Source organism: Castor canadensis, chromosome 17 (assembly GCF_047511655.1).
Source record: "Castor canadensis chromosome 17, mCasCan1.hap1v2, whole genome shotgun sequence".
Classification (NCBI taxonomy): domain Eukaryota; kingdom Metazoa; phylum Chordata; class Mammalia; order Rodentia; family Castoridae; genus Castor; species Castor canadensis.
This window is the reverse complement of record NC_133402.1, coordinates 59,156,366-59,168,611: the sequence shown is the minus strand read 5'-3', so window position 1 is coordinate 59,168,611 and position 12,246 is coordinate 59,156,366. Positions and strand designations below refer to the sequence as shown.

Sequence of the window (12,246 nt, the reverse complement as noted above, 5' to 3'; positions counted from 1 at the left end):
TCTTATTTCATTCCATTGTGGTTAAGCAGACACTTTGTATGATCTAAGTCTCGAGGAGCTGTTCAGTCTTGATTCGAGGCCCAGCACACAGTCTGTCTTGGTTCTGTGTGTGCTCGCACAGAAGGTGTATTCTGTCGTCACTGGATGTGATAGTTTACCAATGCCACTGAGGTCAGAGAACTGACCACATTACTCAGAACTTCTATTTCCTTAGTAACTTTTTGTCTGGCTATTGTATAAGTTACCGAGAAGAAGGTTAAAATCTCTGCCTCTGCTCACTAGTTTATCTGTTTCTTTTGGTTCTGAATATTGTTTCATGTATTTCTTAATACATGACAGCCCTGCTATCAGGCACATATTCGTTCACAATTATTTCTAGTGAACTTATAATTTTATTATTATCAAATGTCCCTGCTTATCTTTTTGTTTGTTGAGGCCTTCACCTTGAACCACTTCACCAGCCCTTTTTTTGTGTGATGGGTTTTTTGAGATAGGGTCTCACTAACTATTTGCCCAGGGCTGGCTTTGAACCATGATCCTCCTGATCTCTGCCTCCTGAGTAGCCAGGATTACAGGCGTGAGCCACGGCGCCTGGCCCTGTTTATCTTTTATAGTTCTCTTTGTCTTGAAGTCTCTTTTGTCCGATACGAATATATTCACACAGGTTTCTTGGGCTCACTCCATATGAAATCCTTCATTCTCTTCTTTTATTTGTGAACTATTGTGTTCTTGCGTGTCAAATGTGTTTTTCGTGTACACAAGTAGGGTCGTTTTAACAAGCCTGTCTTTAATTGTAGTGTTTAGTCCTTGTATTAAGGATGTGATTGATATATTTGGTTGTAAATATGCTGTTTGCTCTTTTACTCTTAACTCCATCAGCCACTACTTCCCTTTTTCTTCCATTAAAAAATTAATTAAGGCCAGGTGTGGTGGCTCTTCCCTATAATCCCATCTACTTGGAAGGTGGAGATTGGGAGGATCTAAGTTTGAAGTAGGCCCAGGCAAAAAGTAAGCAAGACCTCATCTCAACAAAATAAACCAAGTCTGGTGGCCTATGCCTGTCATCCCAGCTAGCATGGGGAGATGAATGGTGGGGGGAGACAAGGGGTGTCATAGGTAGGAGAATCACTGTCTGAGGCTGGCCTCAGGAAAAAGTCCAAGACCCTCTCCAAAAAATTAAGCAAAAAGACCTGAGTGTGTGGCTCACGTGGAAGAGCACCTGCCTAGTAAGCACAAGGCCCTGAGTTCAAACTGTAATACTGCCAAAAAATTAATTAAAGGGAGAACTGACAAATCTTTACTCATAACTGAAAGTTTCAATGCCCCCTTTTTAGCAATTGATAAAAGTAGACAAAAAATCAATAACAATACAACAGATCTGAGAAAGTCTATGACACCGTGACTTTATTGATATTTTTAAGACACGCCACCCACCAAAGGGCCAACTTCATTCTTTGCAAGTGTGTATGACAGCTGATGGTAAGCCATAAAATTAAAGGGGTCAAAATTACAGAAGATATATTCATACTCTGATTGCAGTGGATTTCAGTTAGAACTCAATACCAAGACAATGACTAGAAAAATCCAAACATTTGGAAATTTAAAAACATATGTCTATACAATCCATAGGCAAAAGAAGAAATGACAAGAGAAGTTTTAAGACATTTATATCTAATGATAAGTAAAATACAACATATCAAATTTTATAAGATAGAGCTAAACTAGTGCTAAGAGAAAAAGTCCTAGCTTTAAATTTTAGGGAGAAGAGAAATCTAACACCAATGACCTATGTCCTTACCTCAATAAAATAGAAAAAGAAGTGCAAATCAAAGTTTGAGAAGGAAAGAAATAACAAAAACAAGTACAGTAATTGGTTAAACCAAAGATAGATCTACAATAAAGTCAGTAAAATCAAAAGCTGGTTCTTTGAAAATATCAATAAAATTAATACATTTAAGGTAAACTAACCAAGGATAAAAGACATAAAATGTTAATATCAAGAATGAAAGAGGGGACATCCCATGGCCTCTATAAATATTAAAAAGATAAGGAAATAGATTCTTACGAATTTTATACCAAAAACTTAGATAACCTTCATTGAATGGGAAAATTTCTTCAAAGACACAAACTATGAAAATTGACCCAAGAAGAAACAGAAAATGTGAATATTCCTATATTTACTTCAAAATTGAATTTGTGATTTGAAACGTCCCACCAAGGAAACTCCAGGCTCAGAAGTCTTCACAAATGGATTCTTAAAAGAAAATACCAACACTAGACACGCTCTTTAAAAAACAGAGAAGTGTAGACAGTTCCCAATTCACTTTATGAGACCAGTTTTAAAAAGAAAACCAGATGGAGACATTACAGAAAAAGAGAACTATAGCCCAATGCTCCTAATGAACACAGATGCAAATTTAGTAAAATTAAACATATCTATGTTTAATAACCAGGGAAAATGGAACGGAGGTTGGCTACTTTGCGGCACAAAGCCCTAATTTCAAACCCCAGTCCCACCAAGAAAAATTTTTTTTAGACTTTGATTTTTTATACATTTTTCATTGTTTGAATTCTTTTTTTTTTTTAACAAACATGTTATACAGCAGAGTAATCTTTCTTTAAAAAAGAAGTTAGTAAGCCAAGCACCCATGTCTAACACCTGTAATCCTAGCTGCTCAGGATGCAGACATCAGGATGATGGCGGTTCAAAGCCAGCTGGGGCAAATAGTTAGTGAGACCTTATCTCAAAAAAAAAAAACACTCACAAAAAAAGGCTGGCAGAGAGACTCGAGTGGTAGAGTGCCTGCCTGGCAAGTGTGAGGCCCTAAGTTCAAACCCCAGTGCATCCAGAAAAAACAGAACGCAAATGAGCCGGCTCACTAGACCTAAGCGGATGGGACTGTGACTGGTTTTTGTTTTTCTTTATCCTTTATTTATTTATTTGTGTGTGTGTGTGTGGCAATACTAGGGGTTGGACTGAAGCTTTCACATTTGCTAGGAAGAAGCTGTACCACTTGAGCCACTCCACCAGCCCTTTTCAGTTTGGTTATTTTTGCTGGGCCGCCCTGGACCAAGATCTTCTCGGAATCGCTGGACAACAGGTGTGTGATGTTTCACCTGATCATTTCTTGAGATGCGGTCTTGTGGGCTTCCTTTCCCCCGGGCTGGCCTAAATTAATGATCCTTCTAATTTCTGCCTGCCAAGTAGATAGGATTACAGGCTTGAGCCACCATGCTCGAAAACGCAGCTACTTTTCTGCATTTTTAAAAAGAAACATTCATTGTTGGTTTGGGGCATACAGTCTTTAGAATTTTAGTCAGTTTCTGTTTTCCATTTTCATTAACCTATACCAGGTGTACAGAGGGGTTTTACTGTGATGTTCCCATATATGCATACTCTGTACCCATCCAACCCTTCAGACAGATTCTCTATTTTTATTTTATACTGTGTTTTTGGTTAGGAAGGAGTACTGAACTTTATTAAATGTCTCCCCAGCCTCTGTAGACATGAATGTGGGATTTAAAAATTATCCTGATACCAAGCCACCCTTGTACTGCTGGTGGAACCGGTTTGTCCCCCAAGGTGTCTACTCGGTAAGGTGCGAGCAGAGCCAACTTCTCCTCTGCCCTCGAGCCTCCTGTGGGTGTGCTCTTCTTCCCTGATGAAATCGTGGGCCGCTCTTATAGCTTTGCCAATTATTTTTGGTCTAAGAACACTTTTCATTTTAGTAATAAAGCTCTGTTCGATCCAATTTTTAAACCCCCAACTTTTATCCAATTTAAATTTCCCATACCACTGCCATCTGCTGTGAGATTTGTAGTGAGGACAGTGGCTTCTCCACTTTCCTAAGTGGGGGAGAGGGGGCCGGGTGTAATTCCCAGTCCCAGGGCAGTAGAAGGGTACGGCAGCTCAGCTGTCAGGCACAGAGTGAATTCTCCTGCTGCTTCTTGCTCTATTCAAGGTTCCAACAGATTGGACGGTGCCCACCAACATAGCAAAGGTCTCAATGCTGTACTCAGTTCACTGATACAAACCCCCTGACAGAAACACCCAGAAATAACACTTAGCCAACTATCTGGGTACCCTGTAGACCAGGCAAGTTGACACAGAAGTAAGCATCACTGGTGCCCTCTGGAGGAGAGCAGAGATGAGAAGCAGGGATGTGCTCCTGATCTGGTACTTTGTCAGCAGGTGTCCATACTCCTGGGTGCTCAGCACTGATGGTCACTGGCTCCCCGATGCCATGGCTCCTTTCCTCCAGTCAGTGACTTCTCCAGTTGGCAGTGTACTCTTCTTCAGCCTCCTGGCTGTCCTCTTGTCAAGTGTGTATGTGGTCCCTCCTAAATATCTCTCTTCCCTGGGGTCCCCTCTGGTCAACAGGGCATATGAACATACCATGGTCATGACGATGGAAACATGGGCCCTCCTTGGGACAGTCCTGACACTGTGTGCCACCAGACAAGGGCGGCTCCAGCCCCAGTCTTTGCCCGGAGTCTGTACTGGTTCTGCACCTTCAGCCTGGAAATTCAGGAGCCCCTCCTTTGACTGGAGGAAGGCAAGGTGGAGGCCAGCTGGGGGGATGTTTACTGGGAATATCTCCTTATGCCCATTCTTCACCCTCTGAAGGGAACCTCGTTTTTGCTTTTTATAGTGTGTCTTAATTATACAAATTAATGGGTTTCACTGTGACATCTTTGTACATTCATGTAATATACTTGGATCATACCCTCCCCTTACCCTTGCTTATCCCCATCTACTGATCCTGTTCTTTCTCCTAATAGTCCCCTTTCGACTTTCATGCCCCTCACCCCTTTCCTCTGGACTCCACATATGAGAGAAAACATATGTTACTTGTCTTTTTAGATTCTGGCTTATTTTACAATGTCCAGTTCCTCCCATTTTCTTGCAAACAACATAATTTCATTCTTCTGTATGGCTAAATAATCCATTGTGTATATACACCACATTTTCTTCATCCAGTCATCCATAAGTGGGCACCTAGTGTGATTCCATAGCTCGGCCACTGTGAATAGTGCCATGATCAACACGGGTGTGCCGGTATCTCTTTTGTATGCTGCCCTTGATTCCTTTAGGTACCTATGAAGGAGTGGTACAGCTGGATCATATGGTAGTCTCTATTTTTAGTTTTCTTGAGGAATCACCATACTGATTTCCATAGTGGCTGCACTGATTTACCTTCCCACCCCAGTGTATAATGGATCTTTTTCTCCTGTGTCCTCACCAGCATTAGTTGTTTTTTGTTTTGTTGTTTCTTTCTTTTCTTCCTTCCTTCCTTTCTTCTTTCTTTCTTTCTTCACAAACTATTTCCCAGGGCTGGCCTTGAACCAAGATCCTCCTGATCTCAGTCTCCCAAGTAGCTGGGATTACAGGCGTGGATCACTAGTGCTCAGCTGTAGAAAGTTTGTTCTCCCTTTTTGGGGGTGGGAGGTTATGGTACTGGGGTTTCACAGCTTCATACTGGCCAGGCAGGTGCTCCAGCACTTGATCCATGCCTCCAGCTCTTTTATTTTCTTGATGGCCGCCATTCTGTATGGAATGAGATGGAATCTCAATGTCATTTTTATTTGCATTTCCCGGATGGTTTAGGATGTTGAACAGATTTTCATGTATTTATTGGCCATATTTACTTCTTTTTAAAAGTGCCAGCCCTTGATGGGAGGTTCTTCCCCCAAACCCATGTCTCCCAGACTGAGTTGACAGTGGGGTGGCCAAGGGAAACTCCTGACTGTGCAGTTTTAGAGTGTTGGGCTGCTGCCGATCTTTCTTCATGTTTCCTTTCTCTTTACTTGAACCTTTTTTCCCTTGGGATCCTTGAGGTTCAAGGGAAGCATGGGCTATAGTCTATGACTTGTCCCCTCAGGCAGTGCTTTTCTGCGGTGTCTATAAATCCTTGAGTTTCCAGGAATCAAGCAGATTGTGAGATCATTGCAAGTGGGGATTCACATCCACACGTGGTTGGCTTCTGAGTGGAAGGGACAATTCTTGCCCTTCCTCACTTAACTCTCAATTGTCCATGGGATGTTTCTAGACATTGTTTAGAATGAAACACAGACTTAAAGAGCATTACCCTAGGCTGAAAGCCTCAAAGATAGGACAGGCTGGTGTCTTAAGGCAGAAAGGGGATTTGCTTTCAATGAGAGGAGAAAATAGGAATAGAAAGAAATTAGGAGAGGACAGACATGGAGTTTGACATAATCAGTGTTTTCCTTGATCTTGCTGGTTTCCTTCTTGTTTAATTTTGGAGACTGAGGTTTTGAACTGAGACCTTTGCACTTGCAAAGCAGGTGCTCAACCACTTGAACCACATCTCCAGTCCATTTTCCTCCAGTAATTTTGGAGATGGGGGCCTCACAAACTGTTTTCTTGTGCTGACCTTAACTGCCATCCTCCTGATACCAGTCTACCAGGTACCTGGTGTTACAGACAGGAGCCACTGGAGCTAGGCCCATCATGGTCTCTTTGGAATTTTTTGTTTGTTTGCTTCTGGCAATTCTGGGGTTTGAACACAGGACATCACACTAGCTTGGCAGGTGCTCTACCTATTGAGCCACTCTGCCAGTCTTGTTTTTGTTTTGTTTTGTTTTGTTTTAGGTGGAGTCTCATGAACTATCTGCTTCTGGGTAACTTTGAGTACACGTGTCTGTGCCACTAACTCCCGGCTTCATCGTGGTATATGGTGACACTAAAGAGGGGTTTTTCCACTTCCTCAGTTTGAGATTAGTCAAACTTCACTTCGAAGCTATTTTCGTGTCATCTCAAAGATATATGCTTCTACTATTCCACATAACCAGTTTTGAAAAAAGATATGGACATTGGGAACGTGTGTGTGGAATGTCTGATTTTTTTTTTTTTTTGGCTATACTGGGGCTTGAACTCAGGGCCTCACACTTGATAGGCAAGTGCTCTACCACTTGAGCCACTCTGCCAGCCCTTTAATGGGGGTAATGGGAAGAGTGTTGGTTCTATGCTCCTTTTCTAGCTCAGAAAAAATTTTGAAGCCTGGGTTAATCAGAGCTATTTATGAGTGTTACAACATTCAGGATAAATCATTCCACCAGTTTCATTTTTCCTGCAGGTGCTTGGGTACACAGTATAATTTCTGCCATTGAAGACAAGTCTGAGAAACCCAGGTTGAGAGTAAGACAGTATTACATTTATGTTTTTTTCAGATTTTAAAATAACCTTTATTTGTTTTTTTAGTTAATATGTGCATTACAGAAAACAAACACGTGAAGCAAAGAACAAAATCAGCCATAGCCACAAGCCATACAGTTGGAATGTCCTAAATTCTAAATGTACACACAATGATCCATTCTAGGTAACTGAGATCGTATGGTCTCACATGCTTGTCCACACATTGTGGATGCTCAGCAACACAAAATCCCAAAGCTACATGAATATTTTCATAACCAAATATGTACTGTACCCAGTCCATCTGTGAGAAAATCATGATAAGCCTGCCTTCCTTGGGGTCAAAAATTTCACTAAATCTGAAATGGCAAGAGGCCTCTCTAGGGGGAGTGTCAGCAGAGTTACAGTGTGGCAGTTCTACAGTGCTGCCTTTACCGTGAGACGAAGCCACAGAGCACATAGTTTCTAAGACCATCCATTGTGACATCTATGCTATTAAAATATTAGCAAGAAGGCATGTTCCAATGGAGTGGTGTATCGCTGTCGTGCAGCCAGAAGCCACGTGCACGTCCATGGCTCTCATCAAACTGTAAATCTGAGCTCACCTGCACATTTCTCTCCCTGTGGACTTCCTTCTGCCCCACTGCTGCCAGCCTAATGAACAATACTGCTCACATTGCCTGGAGGTAGTGACAATGCCATGTCCAAGACGCATCTCCTCTGTTTATTATAACCAATTTGCAAGTTGACTAACTCAGTAGCCCTACTTTTGATCATACCCTATCACCTCAGGAAGTATATCAAGTTAGATGTTGTATCAATGAACTTTGTGCTCAATAAACATGAATACTTTAATCAAAAAAAAAATAAAAGAAGAGTGCCGATCTAGTGATTGGATTATGGTTAGTTGGTATTTAATTTTGTTGAGATCTTTATATATTCTGAACATTTGCCTCCTGTTGGATGAATATCGGGCAAAGGTTTTCTCCCATTCTGTAGGCTGTCTCTTCCCTTTGGTAATTGTTTCCTTTGCTGTGCAGAAGCTTTTTGTGCCACTGGACCCATTTCACAGAAAATAAGGCCATCTTTTCTCTCTTGCTACGTGTGTGGGGGATTTGGATGACTGTTCTGAGTTCTATGAACCTTCTCCTGTAGGTGACCAGCAGAGAAGGGAAGGAAGTATTCATACTTCCTGCCAAAAGCTTATCTGGCCAGCTGAGATGCTGAGCTTTCTAAGGAGCAGGTCTGTGCTTTTCCTCCTCAGGGAACCATGCTGCTCCCATCCTGTGCCCTCCCCCTGGGAAGGAGCTCTCACTGACCCAGAGGGGGATGGGAGGGAAAAGAGCTGCCTCCCCACTCCTCCCCTCCCCACCATATCAGGATCCCCTCTGTGTCTCCCACTGCCTTAGAGGAGAAAGTCAGAAATGAGCTAGATCATGTAAGCTGATAGCTTGTGGAGTCCACTGTCACATGTCAGGACTTTCTATTTGCTAAGCAACCGAAACAAAAATCACACATACTTTCATCAAGATTAAAAATGAAGACCACAGTAGCTTCGAGCATCATGTAGTAAAATGCTACCACACCATGTCAGCTGGGTCACCACACCACCGCCAACATGCCACCCCTGGAAGTGGTGAATTAGACACTTCCCCCAGCACTGCAGGACATCCAGCACCATCTGCAGAAGCGATCCTCTGACAGGAGGGGGAGGGTGCAGACCAGGGGGTCTCCAACAGCCCTGTAAGGCACCTAGAGGGCTTAGCACATAACTTGCCAGGCCCCATCCCAGAAATTCGGATTCACTGGTTCTGGGGTGAGAAGAATTTGCATTTCTTACAGGTTCCCAGACGATGTGTGCCCCTTGTCCCAGGACTGCACTTTGAAAAGCACTGGTCCAAATGTGTCTTTAAAATCCATCCAGAAAGCCCATGGTGGTGAGGAGTGAACAGGCCAAAGGTCACAGACTTGGGGCTCCCCTGGCTGAGGCGAGGGTAGATCTGTGTATGGAGCCTCCTAAGAATGGAGTCAAGGGAGCTGTGTGGTGACAACACAGTCCTTGTGCCTACCTGGAAAGCTCAAGCTGATGGAACAATCAATGTCTAAAGGTCACCTGTGAGGGGTTAGGGCTCGGCCTTTGTCATGGTGTCCAGGAGAGCCAGGCTAGCCTGGGGTGGGGGAGGTTCAGACCCAGAAGTCTTGTAGAACTGCCTAGAAGGGTTCTTGGCCTGGCTCTGTGCAAAGCATTTGACAAGTACAAATGGTGGACTTGCACTCTGGACTTGCATTTCTCTGCTAGCCCTCAAGGGTTAGGAAGTCCTAGAGGGCAGGCCCAGCTGGGCGCTGGGGTCTCATCTTTGACAGCTTCTTCCTCTGTGGTTTCCACACAAACCAGCAGAGATGCAACTGGAAAGGGACGGGTTGGCTCTGCAATGGTGCCATCTGGTGGACAAGAAAGACACCGGCCTGGCTTCCCAGGTGTTCCGGGGCTGCCAGGGCTCAAATGGGACTAGTAAGGCTGGTTGGTAATGCTGACAGCAGCTATGGTGTCCTGAGAGCTTTCTAGGTGTGTGCTGGACACCGTTCCAACCTCTTGGAGTGCATTAGCTCATCAGTTCCCTACAGATAAGAGATTCCCCAGTGCCTGGCTTCAGCTGAAGGAACCAGGCTCATACAGTTAAAGCAATTTACCCAGGACCAAATTCTTTTAGCTAATGAGGTAATGTCCTCTAGCCCTAGTTTTGGGGTAGCCTGGAATGGAGTCAGATGCACGGAGGCCTGGCTCTAGCTTTGCCACCAGGCCTGTGACCTCTCGGGTTGTTACTTCCATCTCTGCTGCTCAGGTGAAGCTGCCTGTCATAGGCAGGCAGGCATAGGTTGGCAAAACTTTTCCACACTCGCCTTGGCTGCTGCAAACGCCAGAGGCTGCCATACCCGCCACTGCCACCTCAGTAAGGCCTTCCCACACCTGGGAACCTCTGGGCCTGCCCAGCACTGAGTGAGCCCTCAGGTGTGGCATTGTAGCTCTGGAAAGGAGATTGCAGCCAGCGGTGTGGCCTCTCCCTGTGTCCTTTCTAGAAAACACAGGAGGGAGATGGACAGATAATTTTGGAGTCACCTCGCCCCCTCCCCCCGCAGCCTTCCCCCAGGGAATACCTCCACAGCTCGGGTCAGCAGAAAGACTGCCCTGCACGCTCTACTCGAAGCCTATTGCACACCTAAGTCCAGGATGCATTTCCCACAAACTGAAGTTCAAATTAACAGCCGGTAACAAGGAACCTACTGGGGGTTAGTTCTTCTTCCTGATGCTTTCCAAAAATTCGTTATTTAATCCTCAATGCAATGGCATGAAATACAGACAATTTCACCCCTTATTTTATGGATGGAAAGTCATCTGTAAAATTGGAACTAGGGCTGATGGAGCGGCTCAAGCAGTAAGAGTGCCTAATAAGTGTGAGGCCTGGAGTTCAAACCCCAGGACCACCAAAAAACAAACAAATGTGGAACTATAGAAGTATTAGAAGAAAATAACAGTATTTGTATGAGAAAAGACCACGCTACACCAAAGACAAAAACACGAGGGAGAAAATGACAGCTCTGCACATTTATGTTTTAAAATGTCCGTAGGGTAAAAAATAAATTCTCAATGTAATGAAAAGTGAAATTACATTGGGGAAATTTTTCCATAAATATGACATGTAAGTGACAAACTTAATACACATAAAACCCAATAAGTGAAATTAAAGAGAGGGGTCAGGCATTGTCGCACAAACCTATAATCCCAGCTACTCAGGAGACAAAGGCAGGAAGATCACCAGTGGTCAGCCTGGGCAAAATTAGCAAGACCCCATCTCAAAAAAGAAAAAAGGGCTAGAGGCATGGCTCAAGTGGCCGAACACTTGCCTAGTATTTGAGAGGCCCTGGGTTCAATCCCCACTACTGCAAAGAAAATAAAATAAAAGAGAACAGAATGAAATAAAATAAAATGAAATGAGGACAGAAAACTTAAAGGAATAAAAATTCGTAAACCTTAAAAAGCCCAATCTTCCTGGAGGGCCAAGGAAATGAAGGTAAAGTAGAAACAGAATAATTTTCTCATGCTGTTTACATGTGTGCTGGCCACACAATCCTGTGTTATATGGCGTAGTATTATCTATTTAATCATTCCCCAATTATTGTTCACTTAGATCCTTTGCGATTTTTTTGTCTTATGAATGCTAAGATCATTTTAATTCATCATTCTTTGCATCTTTGATTCTTTAGGAGAGGGTAATAGGAGTGACATTTTGAGGACAGAGGGTTTTAAGTCTCTTGATAGTGAATGCCAAGAAGACTGAATCTGGTTTTTGTTGCTTTTGTTACTTGAGTTTTTTGAGATAGGAACTTGCTATGTCACCCAGACTGGCCTCGAATTTGTAATCAGAAATCTTAGCTTCCTGAGACCTGGGATTACAGGCGTGTGTCACCACGCTTGGTTCTGAATCTGTTTTGATTGACAAGGATTGCTGGGCAGTTGCTGAGCTCAGGAGAGAGAGGGCACCAGGAGGCCGTCTTTGGGATAAAGAGGGTGTGGAGCAGGGGAGTGAGGCAGGAAGTGTAAAGGCAGGAGGACATGAGCTGTGGTCAGAAGATGCATGGAGTAGAATCTCCTTGTTGTTGAATGCCTGGCCAGGGCTGCCCTGCTGGACAGGTCAACCCAGACTGGATCGCAGCACCCCATTTCCTGGCGGCTGGGTGTGAGCTAGTTTCCTGGCTCCTCCAGGCCTTAAATAAGGTGACCTATGCTGAGCACAATGCTGGCGTGACTAGATTGTATTCAAACACCATGTACTGATTTGATTCTTGGGATCCCGGCTAAAACTTAGAGTTTCTCTATGCCAGCCATTCTCCTGGAAGTATACAATGATATACAGAATTCAAACCTAACAGTAGCCCAGTAAGTAGCCCAAGAAGAATCATCACCACCAACCTCTTTCACAAATGAGGAACTTGAGACTTGAGGGGTTGGACAAGTTGTCTGAGGTCACAGGCAGCAGCATGGCCCCAGGCTAGACCTAGCAGCCTGTTCTCTTACCACCACCCATCCAGCTCCC

The 12,246-nt window shown here is 43.8% G+C and overlaps 1 protein-coding gene across 1 annotated transcript in view; it reads right to left on the bottom strand.

Annotated features, from left to right (window-relative positions):
• Esyt3 (extended synaptotagmin 3) overlaps positions 1 to 12,246 on the bottom strand; it is a 57,902-nt gene extending 45,656 nt beyond the window's left edge. Inside the window, exon 1 of the mRNA XM_074059177.1 lies at positions 12,123 to 12,246. The gene's annotated coding sequence lies outside the window, so the exon portion shown is untranslated. The remainder of the gene's footprint in view (positions 1 to 12,122) is intronic.